The sequence below is a fragment of the Myodes glareolus genome, chromosome 4 (assembly GCF_982192425.1).
Source record: "Myodes glareolus chromosome 4, mMyoGla1.1, whole genome shotgun sequence".
Classification (NCBI taxonomy): Eukaryota; Metazoa; Chordata; class Mammalia; order Rodentia; family Cricetidae; genus Myodes; species Myodes glareolus.
In genome coordinates, this window is record NC_142029.1 from 86,867,395 (window position 1) to 86,881,587 (window position 14,193).

The 14,193-nt window shown below is 38.7% G+C and overlaps 1 pseudogene; it reads right to left on the reverse strand.

Moving 5' to 3' along the window:
• Positions 1 to 2,602: 2,602 nt before the first annotated feature.
• LOC148122355 (olfactory receptor 8B3-like) lies at positions 2,603 to 3,535 on the reverse strand (annotated as a pseudogene).
• Positions 3,536 to 14,193: the final 10,658 nt, after the last annotated feature.

Consider the following 14,193-nt stretch of genomic DNA (forward strand, 5'->3'; position numbering starts at 1 on the left):
AGTTGACTGTTCAACTTCCATGAGTTTGTTGGCTTCCTGGGGGTAGCATTGTTGTTGAATTCTAATTTTAATCCATGGTTATCTGACAAGACACAGGTGGTTACTAATATTTTTCTGTATCTGTGGAAGTTTGCTTTGTTACCGAGTATGTGATCAATTTTTGAGAAGGTTCCATGAGCTGCAGAGAAGAAGGTATATTCTTTCCTATTTGGGTGGAATGTTCTATAGATGTCTGTTAACTCCATTTGATTCAATACCTCCAATAAATCTCTTATTTCTCTGTTTGGTTTCTGTCTGATTGACCTGTCCATTGGTGAGAGAGGAGTGTTGAAGTCTCCTACTATTAGTGTCTGTGGATTGATGACTGCCTTGAGTTCTAGAAGAGTTTCTTTTACATAAGTGGGTGCCTTTGTATTAGGGGCATAGATATTCAGGATTGAGACTTCTTCCTGATGAATTGTTCCTGTTAAGAGTATGAAATGTCCATCTCCATCTCATCTGATTGATTTTAGTTTGAAGTCGATTTTGTTAGATATTAGAATGGCCACACCCGCTTGTTTCTTAGGTCCATTTGCTTGGAAAACCTTTTCCCAACCCTTTACTCTGAGTAGGTGTCTGTCTTTGTGGTTGAGGTATGTTTCTTGTAAACAGCAGAATGTTGGACCATGTTTTCGTATCCAATCTCTAAGTCTGTGCCTCTTTATAGGTGAATTGTGTCCATTGATATTAAGTGATATTAATGTCCAGTGGTTGTTGACTCCGGTCTTTTTTTTGGGTAGTAGGGTTATGTGTTTTCCTTCTTTGAGTTGTGCTTGTGAAGGGTCGCTGGATGTCTGAGTTATTGTAGGCAGTGTTGTGAATGTTGGATTCCTTGGGTTGTGATTTTCCTTCTAATATTCTCTGTAAGGCTGGATTTTCAGCTACGTATTGTTTAAATTTGTTTTTATTCTGGAATATTTTGTTTTCTCCGTTGATAGTGAACAATAGCTTGGCTGGGCTTGCATCCATGGTCTCTTAATTTCTGCAGTACCTGTATACAGGACCTTCTGGCTTTCATGGTTTCCAGAGGGAAGTCCGGTGTAAGTCTGATAGGTTTTCCTTTAAAAGTTACTTGACCTTTTTCCTTTGCAGCTCTTAATATTCTTTCTTTAATTTGTACGTTTTTGGTTTTGATTATTATATGGTGAGGGGATGATTTTTTTGATTCAGTCTATTTGGTGTTCTGTATGCTTCTTGAACCTTCATAGGAATATCATTCTTTAGATTGAGAAAGTTTTCTTCTATAAGTTTGTTGAATATATTTTCTGGGCTTTTGATCTGCAATTCTTCTCCTTCTATTATTCTTAGGTTTGGTCTTTTTATTATGTCCCAGATTTCTTGAATGTTTTGTGATGAGAATTTGTTCGATTTGCTGTTTTCTTTGCTCAGAGTGTTTATTTTCTCTATGGTGTCTTCATAATCTGAGATTCATTCTTCTCTCTCTTGTATTCTATTGGTTATGCTTGATTCTGTAGTCTCTGTTCATTTACCTAGATTTTCCATACCCAGCCGGCCCTTGGTTTGTGTTTTCTTCATTGCCTCCATTTCAGTTTTCATTTCTTGAACTGTTTCCATTACCTGTTTGATTGTTTTTTCTTGGTTCCCAGGGTATGTTTTACGGATTTACTCATTTCTTCAAACTTTTTGTTATACTTCTCTTCTATTTCTTTACTCATTTTTTCAAACTTTTTGTTATCCTTCTCATCCATTTCTTTAAGGGAGTTATTCATATCCTGTTTAAGGGACTCTATTGCTATCATAATGGCCCTTTTTCACACTTCTTCTGGATTAGGGTGTTCAAGTCCTTCCATTGTAGGGTCGCTGGGATCTGGTGTTTTCATGTTGTTTTTCAGATTGTTGGAGGAGGTCTTGCCTTGGCGTCTGCCCATCTCTTCCTTCAAATGCTCTCTATTGGATCTTCTGGTACCAGGTCAGGTTCCCTTGTTGTGCAGGGACCTCACTGACAGAAGGCCTACCTTCCCGCAGGCAGGCTATTGATACACAGGAACTCCCTCCTGCCAGGTTCCACGTACAGCCCAGTCCCAGCACACAACGTGGCTGATCTGGGTGATTTTATGGCCCCAGGAGGAAGGGAGGAATAAAGGACAGGGCTCCTGGGTGAAAGCTGGTATGGGATAGGAGGCAAGAGAGCTTAGCAGGGTGGAGCCACCCCTGCAGTGTGACCAGGGAGTCAAGGGGGTCGGGGAATGTCTGAGCTCCTCCTTGCCGGGCTTCTGCCGTGGGTCAGGAGCAAACTCACCCCTCTGATGTATCTTCTGCTAGAGGATCAGTGCCACTTGCTGGCCAGGAATCTCTCTCAGCTGACACAGGAAGCTCTCACAATATTAAACCAAATTTAAAAGACTCAATTTTTTTTTTGTGATACAAAAAAGCCTAGAATTCATAATTATTCTAAGAGTCTCTGGCTATTCAAAAACTGGAAAAAAATGTAGCATATTGTCTAGAAAAGAAAAAAAAGAGGTAAATTCTACATCTGAAATATTGCCCATAAGTAGAAACAATTTCTGCGCCCAGAATAAGAAATTAAATACAACTTGACCAGTCAAATGTTCCTGCCGCTTAGGGTTTTCCCAAAGGCAACTTTAATATCTTTGTTCCTTAAGCTGTAGATTAAGGGCTTCATCATGCGAACCACATTGGTGTAAAGGACAGAATAGATTTTCCTTCATTCATAGACCCAGCTGAGGAGGGTTTGAAATACACGAGTGTAGCTGAATCAAAGAACAGAGAAACAGCAAGGGTGTGAGAGCTGCAGGTGCTGAAGGCTTTGGACCTGCCCTCAGAGGAACTGATGCAGAAGATACTGGAGAGGATGAAACCATAGGAGGTAAAGATAGTTGAAGTAGGAAAAATTACATGGATGCTCCCAACAACAAATATTACAATATTCTTGGCATATATGCTTGTGAAGGAGTGCTGGAGCAAAGGAGGAATATCACAGAAGTAGTGGTTGATGGTGCAGGCATCACAGAAGATCAGTCTCAGCATGCACACAGTGTGAGCCACAGCATTACAAAATGCAATATTGTAGGAACCAAATATAAGGATCAAACATAGTTTAGGAGAAATAACACTGTTATACAACAGTGGATTGCAGATAGCCATGTAGCGATCATAGGTCACTGAAGTCAACACATAGCACTCAGAAGCAGCAAAAAAGATAAAGAAATAAGAGTTGCATCATACATTCTGTGTATGTAATTATATTTTTCCTTAATATAATGCTCATCAGCATTTGGGGAATGAACACAGAACAATAGCAAATATCTACAAAGGACAAGTTAAAGAGAAAAAAGTACATAGGAGTTTGGAGGTGAGAATTCAGCACAATCAGAATTATCAAACACAAATTTCCCAATGCAGTGACCAGATACATTGCTAGGAACAGAAAGAACAAGGGTATTTGGAATTCAGGCTTTCCTGTTATTCCTACCAGAATGAATTCAGTCACCAAAGAGACATTTACTGCATCCATTCTTCTGTAAGTCAATCTGTGGAAACAGAAAAATGGAGGTGCCTTAGAGGATGATCCATACTCAGTCATGAATCCTTCCCACCTATGAGTTACATGGTGGGAATGTTTCTTCTAGTCCAGACTAATCATATAGAATCATCTTCTGCAGCCAGAAAAAAAAATCCCAAGTCTGAAATCCAGTAGTACCCTTCTCTCTTGCCTTCTTCATTTCCCCCCACCCCACCCCCACACCCATGTTCCCAGCTTTTGCCCTGCGATCTTGTCTACTTCCAATTTCCAGGAAGATAACTATATGTTTTTCTTTGGGTTCACCTCATTATTTAGCTTCTCTAGGATTACAAACTATAGGCTCAGTGTCCTTTGTTTATGGCTAGAATCCACTAACGAGTGAGTACACACTATAATCATATTTTGGGGTCTGGGTTATCTCACTCAGTAAAGTGTTTTATATTTCAATCCATTTGCATGCAAAATTCAAGATGTCATTTTTTTTTTTTACTGCTGAGTAGAACTCTAATGTGTATATATGACATACCTTCTTTATCCATTCTTCCATTGAGGGCCACCTAGGTTGTTTTCAGGCTCTGACTATTACAAATAGTGCTGTTATGAACATAGTTGAACAAATGTTTTTGTAGTATGATTGAGAATCTCTTGGGTATATTCCCAAGAGTGGAATTGATGGGTCCTGAGGTAGGTTGACTCCCAGTTTCCTCAGAAACTGCCACACTGATTTCCACAGTGGTTGCACAAGTTTGCATTCCCATCAACAGTGGATGAGTGTTCCTTTTACTCCACATCCTCTCCAGCATAGGTTATCATTGGCGTTTTTGATTTTAGCCATTCTGACAGGTGTAAGTTATTAAGAATTATTTTTTTAAAAATATCTTGATTAAGTGCAATGTTTTTTAAACATTTTATAGTGTCTTAAACATATTGCTTACTCACTAGTTCAAATTTATACATTAAACTGAATTACAAGAAAATAAAATGATCACCAAATTAAATGACTTAGCTACTAAATCCTAGAAAGAAAATTCTAGGAGTTTCTAGAAAGAAAATCATTGACTTGAATTCCTTTCCCCTTGTTTGGTTACAATGCTAGAGTTTAACCTGATTTTGTAGAGAACTCTAGAGAAACATTGCACACAGAGCTCCAGACCCAGTAATCTATGGCTCCTAGAATATACTTAACAGATTTGACCCAAAAATGTGGAAACAGAACCCAACTGACTTTCAATGTGTTCTAAGTTCTTATGTTACTCTATAGTAGAATAGTAGTATCATATCATTTTTCACTAGCCAGAAAAATATCAATAGCAAAGTATTGAGTATGTAAGCCATAATTAAGATTTGAACTGAGTTCATTAGATGATAAATAAAATGACACTATAATGTGTCACAGAAGCAACATATGTTTTGAAAATTAATAACATTATGAACCTTTCTGCCAAGAAAACAAAAGATAAAAAGAACTTAACAGAAATTAGAAAAAATACGTGTTGTCTCAGCTACCAGTGGAAGCCAAAGCATCATTAAATGAGTGCTTGGGGGATATCATGCTCTAAATTATTATGAAAATCTGTAAGAAATTTATGTCTTTTTATTGTATATGATATGTGAAATCGTGCAATAAAGCATAAAAGCAAGTATCTGAAACAACTGATTACAAGCAGTGTGCAATGACTGAGGCACTAGTAAAATTCACCCAACCAATAAGACTGCAGGACAATTTACCTCACTGTTGAATTTTACCATACTTTTATGAGACAACCGAAAGCAACAATTTTAAAAACTCTTCCATAAATAGTGAGTAACAACATGTTCAATTTGGTCCTATAAATACAGCTTTAGCTTACATAAAAACCAGATAAAATACAACCAAAAATTTAAAAATGGGTAAATACATAAATCTTTAAAGCCTATTGCTCAATGACATTTAAAAAACAGCAAACAACAGGCAGGCAGGGAGATTTCTGACCAGCAAGTGACACTGAACCTGTAGCAGAAGATACAATGGAGGGGTAAGTGTGTTCCTGACCTGCAACACAAGCCCGGTAAGGGAACACACAATTTTCCCACCATCCTTATCTCCCAGGGTATTCCAAAGGGGCGGCTTCCTCCAGCTAAACCCTCTCTCCTCCTACCCCATCCCCGCTTTCAGCCAGGAACCCCTACCCTTCCTCTCTCCCTTTTTCGGGGCATAATATTCTCCAACTCAGCCTGTGTGGGCACCGCCGGGACAGGGCAGTGAGTGCAAATGGGAGGGAGTTCCTTTGTTTTAATAGCCTGCCTGCAGTAAGGTAGGACTGCAGGCAAAGTGATTACTGGCCAGCAAGGGGCACTAATCCTGTAGCAGAAGACCCAGCGGAGGGAAGAGCCATTGGAGAGCATCTGAAGGAAGAGATGGGCAGGCGCCAAGACAAGAATTCCTCCAACAATCTGAAAAACAACATGAAAACACCAGATCCCAGCGATATTACTACAGAAGGACTTGAACATACTATTCTGAAGAAGTGGAAAACAGTGTCATTATGAAAGCAATAGAGTCTCTTAAACAGGGTATGAATAACTCACTTAAAGAAATAGAAGAGAAATATAAGAAAAAGATTGAAGAAATGAGTAAAGAAATGGAAGAGAAATATAACAAAAAGTTTGAAGAAATGAGTAAATTAGTAAAGGATACCCTGGGAAACCAAGAAAAACAATCAAACAGGTAATGGAATCGGTTCAAGAATTGAAAACTGAAATGGAGGCAGTGAAGAAAACACAAACCAAGGGCCAGCTGGATATGGGAAATCTAGGTAAACAAACAGAGACTTCAGGAACAAGCATAACCAATAGAATACAAGAGATGGAAGAAAGAATCTCAGATTATTAAGACACCATAGAGAAAATAAACGCTCTGATCAAAGAAAACAGCAAATCCAACAAATTCTCATCACAAAACATTCAGGAAATCTGGGACATAATAAAAAAACCCAAATCTAAGAATAATAGAAGTAGAAGAAGGAGAAGAATTGCAGATCAAAGGTCCAGAAAATATATTCAACAAAATTAGAGAAGAAAACTTTCCTAACCTAAAGAATGATATTCCTATGAAGGTTCAAGAAGCATACATAACACCGAAGAGACTGGATCAGAAAAAAACATCGCCTCGCCATATAATAATCAAAACACAAAGCATTCAGATTAAAGAAAGGATATTAAGAGCTGCAAAGGAAAAAGGTCAAGTAACTTATAAAGGTAAGCCTATCAGACTTACACCAGACTTCTCTATGGAAACCATGAAAGCCAGAAGGTCCTGGATAGAGGTACTGCAGAAACTAAGAGACCATGGATGCAAGCCCAGACTACTATACCCAGCCAAGCTATTGTTCACTATCAATGGAAAAACAAAATATTCCAGGATAAAAACAAATTTAAACAATACATAGCTACAAATCCAGCCTTACAGAGAATATTAGAAGGAAAATCACAACCCAAGGAATCCAACATTCACAACACTGCCTACAATAACTCAGACATCTAGTGACCCTTCACAAGACCCTTTTCAAAGAAGGAAAACACATACACTCTACTACCCAAAAAAAAAATGATCGATGTCAACAACCACTGGTCATTAATATCACTTAATATCAATGGACACAATTCACCTATAAAGAGGCACAGACTTAGAGATTGGATACGAAAACAAGATCCAACATTCTGCTGTTTACAAGAAACACACCTCAACCACAAGGACAGACACCTACTCAGAGTAAAGGGTTGGGAAAAGGTTTTCCAAGCAAATGGGCCTAAGAAACAAGCGGGTGTGGCCATTCTAATATCTAACAAAATCGACTTCAAACTAAAATCAATCAGATGAGATGGAGATGGACATTTCATACTCTTAACAGGAACAATTCATCAGGAAGAAGTCTCAATCCTGAATATCTCTATGCCCCTAATATAAAGGCACCCACTTATGTAAAAGAAACTCTTCTAGAAATCAAGGCAGTTATCAAACCACACACACTAATAGTAGGAGACTTCAACACACCTCTCTCACCAATGGACAGGTCAATCAGACAGAAACCTAACAGAGAAATAAGAGATTTATTGAAGGTATTGAATCAAATGGAGTTAACAGACATCTATAGAACATTCCACCCAAATAGGAAAGAATATACCTTCTTCTCTGCAGCTCATGGAACCTTCTCGAAAATTGACCACATACTCGGTAACAAAGCAAACTTCCACAGATACAGAAAAATATTAGTAACCACCTGTGTCTTATCAGATCACCATGGATTAAAGTTAGAATTCAACAACAATGCTACCCCCAGGAAGCCAATAAACTCATGGAAGTTGAACTGTCGACTACTGAATCACCCCTGGGTCAAGGAAGAAATAAAGAAAGAAATTAAAGTCTTCCTTGAATTTAATGAAAATAAAGACACAACATACTCAAACCTATGGGACACTATGAAAGCAGTGCTAAGAGGAAAGTTCATAGCACTAAGTGCCCAATTAAAGAAAATGGAGAAAGCACAGATTGGAGACTTAACAGCACACTTGAAAGCACTAGAAAAAAAAGAAGCTGATTTCCCCAGGAGGAGTAGAAGACTGGAAATAATCAAACTGAGGGCTGAAATCAACAAAATAGAAACACAGAAAACAATTCAAAGAATCAATGAAACCAAAAGATGGTTCTTGGAGAAAATCAACAAGATCGACAAACCCCTATCCAAACTAATCACACGGCAGAGAGAGAACATGCAAATTAATAAGATCAGAAATGAAAAGGGGGACATAACCACAGACACAGAGGAAATTCAGAGAATCATTAGATCTTTCTTACTATGAAAGTTTATATGCCACAAAGTTGGAAAATGTAAAAGAAATGGACATTTTTTTAGATAAGTACCATATACCAAAGTTGAACCAAGAACAGGTGAACAATCTAAATAGACCTGTTAGTCGTGAAGAATTAGAAGCTCTTATCAAAAATCTCCCTACCAAAAAAAGCCCAGGACCAGATTGTTTCAATGCAGAATTCTACCAGAACTTCCAGGAAGAGCTAATCCCTATACTCCTTAATGTATTCCACAAAATAGAAACAGAAGAGTCTTTGCCAAACTCCTTTTATGAAGCTACAGTTACCATGATACCAAAACCACACAAAGACACAACCAAGAAAGAGAATTACAGGCCAGTCTCACTCATGAACATCGACGCGAAAATTCTCAATAAAATACTGGCAAACCAAATCCAAGAACACATTAGAAAAATTATCCATTATGATCAAGTAGGCTTCATTCCAGAGATGCAGGGCTGGTTCAACATACGCAAATCTATCAATGTAATCCATCATATAAATAAACTGAAAGAAAAAACCATATGATCATTTCATTGGATGCTGAAAAAGCATTTGACAAAATTCAACACCCATTTATGATAAAGGTGTTGGAGAGACTGGGGATACAAGGATCATACCTAAATATAATAAAAGCAATATACAGCAAGCCGACAGATAATAATCAAATTGAATGGAGAGAAACTCAAAGCCTTTCCACTAAAATCAGGAACACGACAAGACTGTCCACTCTCTCCATACCTCTTCAATATAGTGCTTGAAGTTCTAGCAATAGCAATAAGACAACATAAGGAGATCAAGGGAATTCGAATTGGAAAGGATGAAGTTAAACTTTTGTTATTTGCTGACGACATGATAGTGTACATAAGCGACCCCAAAAACTCTACCAAAGAACTCCTACAGCTGATAAACACCTTTAGTAACGTGGCAGGATACAAGATCAACTCCAAAAAATCAGTGGCCCTCCTATACACAAAGGACAAAGAAGCAGAGAGGGAAATCAGAGAAACATCACCTTTCACGATAGCCACAAATAGCATAAAATATCTTGGGGTTACTCTAACCAAGGAAGTGAAAGACCTATTTGACAAGAACTTTAAGTCTTTGAAGAAAGAAACTGAGGAGAATACCAGAAAATGGAAAGACCTCCCCTGCTCTTGGATTGGGAGAATCAACATAGTAAAAATGGCAATTCTACCAAAAGCAATCTATAGATTCAATGCAATCCCCATCAAAATCTCATTAAACTTCTTCACAGAACTTGAGAGAACCATAAACAAGTTTATATGGCAAAACAAAAAACCCAGGATAGCCAAAACAATCTTATACAATAAAGGAACTTCTGGAGGTATAACCATCCCTAACTTCAAACTCTATTACAGAGCTACAGTACTGAAAACAGCTTGGTATTGGCATAAGAATAGAGAGGTCGACCTATGGAATCAAATAGAAGACCCGAATATTAACCCACAAACCTATGAACACCTGATTTTTGACAAGGGAGCTAAAGGTGTACAATGGAAGAAGGAAAGCATCTTTAACAAATGGTGCTGGCATAACTGGATGTCAACCTGTAGAAGAATGAAAGTAGATCCATATCTGTCACCATGCACAAAACTCAAGTCCAAATGGATTAAAGACATCAACATTAATCTGTCCACTTTGAACCTGATAGAAGAGAAAGTGGGAAGTAGTCTACAAGATATAGGCACAGGAGGCCACTTCCTAAGTAGAACCCCAGTAGCACAGACAATAAGAGAAACAATGAATAAATGGGACCTACTGAAACTGAGAAGCTTCTCTAAAGCAAAGGACACTGTCAGTAAGACAAAAAGGCTACCTTCGGACTGGGAAAAGATCTTCACCAACCCCTCATCAGACAAAGGTCTGATCTCCAAAATATACAAAGAACTCAAGAAACTAGACACTAAAACTCTAATTATCCCAATTAAAAAATTGGGTACTGAACTGAACAGAGAATTCACAACAGATGAACTTCGAATGGCCAGAAGACACTTAAGGTCATGCTCAACATCCTTAGCGATCAGGGAAATGCAAATCAAAACCACTTTGAGATACCATCTTACACCTGTCAGAATAGCTAAAGTCAAAAACACCAATGATAGCCTATGCTGGAGAGGATGTGGAGTGAGGGGAACACTCATCTAATGTTGGTGGGAATGCAATCTTGTACAGCCACTGTAGAAATCAGTATTGTGGTTTCTCAGGAAACTGGGAGTCAACCTCCCTCAGGACCCAGCAATTCCACTCTTGGGAATATACCCAAGAGATTCCCTATCATACTACAAAAGTATTTGTTCAACTATGTTCATAGCTGCATAATTTGTAATAGCCAGAACCTGGAAACAACCTAGGTGCCCCTCTATAGAAGAATGGTTAAAAAAGGTGTGGAACATACACACATTAGGGTTTTACTCAGCGGTAAAAAACAATGACATCTTGAATTTTGCATGCAAATGGATGGAAATAGAAAACGCTTTACTGAGTGAGGTAACCCAGACCCAAAAAGAGGAATATGGTATGTACTCACTCTTAAGTGGTTTCTAGCCATAGTTAAAGGTCTTTGAGTCTATGATTTGTGATCCTAGAGAAGCTAAATAAGAAGGTGAACCTGAAGAAAATCATATAGTTATCCTCTTGGATAAGTATAGTAGGTAAGATTGCCAGGCAAACTTGGGTGCACGGGGGTGGTGGTGGTGGTGGAAGTACGGGGAGATGGTTTGGGAGAGGGGAGAGGGGGAGGATCGGGGATGGCTTGGGGGAATGGGAGGGAGGAGTGGGGAAGGATGGTTATGGGAGCAGGGAAGTTTATATCTCAACTAAGGGAGCCATTTTAGGGTATGCAAGAAACTTGATTCTGGAGGGGTTCCCAGGCCCAAGGAGAGGTCCCCAGATTGTACTCTGGGCAACAGAGGAGAGGGTGCCTTATCTGGCCTTGGCCCTTAACCATACTGATGAATATGGTTTTTGCATATCACCACAGAACCTTCATATAGTGATGGATGGAGATAGAGAAAGAGACACATATTGGAACACTGGACTTAACTCTCTAGGCCCAAATGAGAAGCAGAGGGAGGGAGATTGTGAGTAAGGAAAGCAAAATCAGAGGGGGCCTTCATCTGACGATGGATGGAGATAGAGACGGAGACCCACATTGGAGCACTGTAAGTCAGGACCGCGAAGGGTGCGTTCACCCACTGATACAAGGGGACTGATCGAATGAGAGCTCACCAAGGCCAGCTGGATTGGGACTGAATGAGCATGTGATCAAACTGTACTCTCTGAATGTGGTTGACATGGGGGCTGACTGAGCCCCCAAGGTCCAAATGAAGACTGAGAAGCCATTGACAATGGCACTGGGTCTTGTTTCGTCTGCATGGACTGGCTTTTTGGGATCCTGGCCTGTTTGGATGCTCACCTTCCTGGACCTGGAAGGAGGGGGAAGGAACTTGGATTTCCCACAGGGCAGGAAACCCTGACTGCTCTTGGGAATAGTGAGGGAGGAGGAGAGAGAGTGGGGGGAGTGTGGGGAGCGGGAGGGTATTGGGAGGAGGGGAGGAAGTGGAAAGAGTGTTTTCAGATACTTGAATAAACAAGTCTAACGGAAAAAAAAATTCAATCATAAGACAATAATATACAGAATCAAAACTCTCTGTGAATTTTCCATTTTTACATGACTTATTTTTCTTTACTCCTTTTGATATTTGAGTATCTGTACACTATCTCTTTAAAGACTTTACCTTTTTCTTTTAAAGCATTAACTTTATTTTATGACTTTCTATACTTTTTTTTCTCTCCCAAGCCTATGTACATTTATCCAACATTGTGACCCATTTAGAGGTTGTTTATGTCTGAATCTGGTATTGTCTGTAATTTTTTAACGTCTTGGAGAGCTTTGAAAATGCTAAGCAGCTTGGTTGTAGTTGCTCTGGATGCTGGCTCTGCCTCTCTCCAGTTTTACAATGGTGGAAGCACTACCAGTGCTAGTTCTGAGGCTGTCAGGCAGGAGCCGCACTCAGCACTCCAACCCCGAGAAGGAGCATCTAGTACACAAACCCCTTTTATCTGAGTTGCAGCAAATTTGCCACGTAGAGCACTGTGCAGCCTGGAAACATCTCTCTGTATGGCAGCGGGAATCCACCATGCTCTCCCACCTGCCCAAGCCTAGTAGACCTGATCCCGCTGTCTGCCTAGGCAGGAAGAGCTGAGCCATGGGCTTGGAATCAGCTACTTTCCTCCTGACCCCAAGTGGGCACACAAATACCCGAAACCCACAAATGCTCCATAGCCAGAGTTTACACTGGTGGCAGGGCCCAGGAAGTCTTGTTTTAAAATGGCATGGGTTTTTTTCCCTGCTGTTATTGCTGAGTCAGGAAAATCTCTCTGTGACACACCCTAGCAAACAGTAAAAGCTCTCTTTTTTTCTGTGTGTCTAGAATTAAGCTTTCGTAGGTTTTTAAGTAGATTTAGCTCTACGTTGGGCACCAAATTGTTGCAAGGAGAGGGCCCCTTTGTCCCAGCCACCTAGCTAGCTTACACCTGAAATAACCACACAGAACCTGTATTAATAAAATTACTGTTTGGGTCATTATCTCTAACCTCTTATTGACTAACTCTCACATATAGATTAACTGTTGCAATGAGAGGGCCCCTTTGTCCCAGCTGTCTGGCTAGCTTACACCTAAAATAACCACACAGAAACTGTATTAATTAAATTACTGTTTGGCCCATTATCTCTAGCCTCTTATTGGCCCACTCGACAAACTTTATCATTATATAATTTCAAAGTTTAACAACACTAATCAGATGCATTCTAGATTAATTTCATGTCACGTCTTATTTCTTGACCCTGTTCCTCTACCAATGTGTAGCAAAAAAATATCTTTCTGTTGTTTTATTTTATTTCAATGTATTTTTTTACTGTGGAAAATCCATAACGTTAAATAATACATGTTTGATTTTCTCATTATGTGTGACAATAAATTTTCAAAGTTTATTCACACTGACAGTCATTTATTACATATTGTTTTAGAGCAAGAAAAAAATTCTTCTGTATGACTATACCACATTTTGTTAATTAATTAACTGATGCATACTTTGGTTAATTTTGCTCTTCATGCATCAGAAATGATCATCTTATTAACACTATTCATTTGTGCAACTATGAGTTAAACTGCTTAGTATATATTTATGTATAATTTCTATATCATGTGATAACTCAATTCCTACCCATTAACAGTATGACTGCATTGCTTCACAAAGCTGTATAATTATTGTCTTCTCTGAAATGTGCCTAGACTCTCTTTTTGCTTTTCACACTTATCAACAAATAAAGAACCTGAACTGACCCATCACTTGTGATGGAAAAGAATTCAGAGTTAAAAGTCTCTAAAATTTGAAAACCTAGAACATGGAAAATTCAGTACACAATTCCACAAGACAATCACAGAAAATCTAACACTAATGGTCTTCAAATAATTCCACAAAATAAAAGAAAGAAACATTTCCAAGTTCTTTTTAGGAAGCCACCTTATTTCCATGACACCAAAATTAACAAAGACTCAAGAAAATTTAATATTATATACTGATATTCTTCATGGGCACAGATGCAAAAAATTTTCAAAAATACATTCAAACCAAATTCAAAAACACATAAAAAATAATCTACTATGAGGTTCAGTGTGACTAGCTTTATGCTGAGGTCATTAATCCATTTGGACTTGAATTTTTGTGCATGGTGGTAGATATAGGTCTATTTTCATTTTCTACATGTTGATAT